This window comes from Euprymna scolopes, chromosome 27 (genome assembly GCF_053919585.1).
Source record: "Euprymna scolopes isolate OS-2025 chromosome 27, ASM5391958v1, whole genome shotgun sequence".
Taxonomy (NCBI): domain Eukaryota; kingdom Metazoa; phylum Mollusca; class Cephalopoda; order Sepiida; family Sepiolidae; genus Euprymna; species Euprymna scolopes.
The window spans coordinates 114,169,435-114,171,173 of record NC_136508.1 but is presented as its reverse complement, the minus strand read 5'-3'; the positions used below and the strand labels follow the sequence as shown (position 1 = coordinate 114,171,173).

General features: G+C 31.1%; 1 non-coding gene across 1 annotated transcript; it reads right to left on the bottom strand.

Annotated features, from left to right (window-relative positions):
• Window positions 1-1,189: 1,189 nt before the first annotated feature.
• LOC145249265 (U4 spliceosomal RNA) lies at window positions 1,190-1,321 on the bottom strand. Its single transcript, XR_013863511.1, has one exon. It is a non-coding gene; the product is annotated as a U4 spliceosomal RNA (small nuclear RNA).
• Between the last annotated feature and the right edge of the window lie 418 nt (window positions 1,322-1,739).

The window sequence follows — 1,739 nt, the reverse complement described above, 5'->3', positions numbered from 1 at the left end:
TTATCTTGCCTTTGATAACATTTATTTGTCATATATTTGTTTTTTGACAACTTTTTCGAATCTGTGTACAGTAATACAAACCTGAAATAAACGCGCGTTTTTTTTTTTTACTTTTAAGTTTCATATATATATATATATATATATATATATATATATATATATATATATATATATATATATATATATATATATATATATATATATATATATAAGTATTTTTAAATTTTATCTTTCTAGCTTTAAAAAAAAGTTTAAAAATGTTATCAGCCGGCATAATTTATTTTTAAATATTGAAAATTTCAGGAAAATTAATTTTTGCTAAATTTTTAAAACGTGTCAACAGCTTAAAAAAATCGTCTCTTCAAAAGAGTCGATGTTGTCTCGCATTTTCATTAGTTTTGTATGCTGTAAGAAATTTTTTTTTAATATTAGCAATTTATTTGACGCTTCTTTTGAATGGTAAAAAACTTAGGATGATAATATTGAATTAAATTATAGTTACATCGTGTTAAATACAGGGGGGAGGAGCACGTTAAAACTTACTTTGTTTAATGGAGATATCCACGAGTTACTACCGGTGTTTACCGGTGTAAAGAAACAACTAATGGACTACCCGTGATGACGTCAGCAGATTAAATTATTTTTGCCCACCGGCCATCTTGTCTTTTAAGACGGTCTTGGTTACACGGCCATTGATTTGTGTCCTTTTCTATTCTCGACCATGTTCACACCCGGGAGCTGGTGCATCATTTTACAACATTAAACTACTTCTCTATCAAAGAAGGTGTTAATGCATGGGAGGAGGACACAACACAACTAGGTGTATAAGAATTTTGGGGAAATTTTTGACACAAAACTGCGAATAAAATAAAAAAAATCGTAATTTCTCCTTTTAAAGTGGGTTGTTTATTTTCTTCAAAATAAAATATTAAAGTTGTTTAAAAATATAGAAATATTATTTTTTTATTTAACAAAAAAAAAAAAACATATACAAAAGATAAAATGGGGGGGGGAAGTATATTAAATGAAAAAAAGGGTACAATAAAAACGACATAAAACGAAAAAAATAAAATGACACAAAAAAGACAAAATAAAAAAAGAAAAACATCGAAAAGTAAGCCTAGTACTCCCGAAGAAGGAGGTAAGGCATGGAATGTAAATATTGTCTGTTTTTAGTTTTGATTTTACACCTCCTATGAGGTGCCTAGAAATTGCGGTTGGCACCGGGTGCCATCGCGGGGTATTGGGAATAGTTTTCAACTAGCAATAACAACGTCTCGGAAAATCCTCATTGGCTATTGTACCGCCTTTGCGCAAAGTTAAGTATTTAGTGCTTGGCCTCGGACCTGGCATTATCTACTGTCAGGCCCTCATTTGGGGTCCAAAACACTTAGGCATGGAGCCGGTAGGGGGAGTGGGGATCGAGGGTCATTCTAATCTAATTTCTAGGTCTTTGAGAAGACTTTATTTAATTTCCCTACACTAAGACACTATCACCATAATACCTCATTCTTACCATGGAGTTTATCTACTTAAAATCTCCCCAGCGTATGAATCGGCTTTATCTACATTCTGGAAAAAAGATAAATATTTACATATAAACAAAGCAAAATCATATGTACAAACAAAAGGATTTTTTTTTTTTTAAATAAAACTAAAACTAAATGAGGGATGAGATGATGGGGAGGGGGGCAAGCTAAGATACACCCAAAAAGAAAGAAAAAGAAAGCAACTAAAAA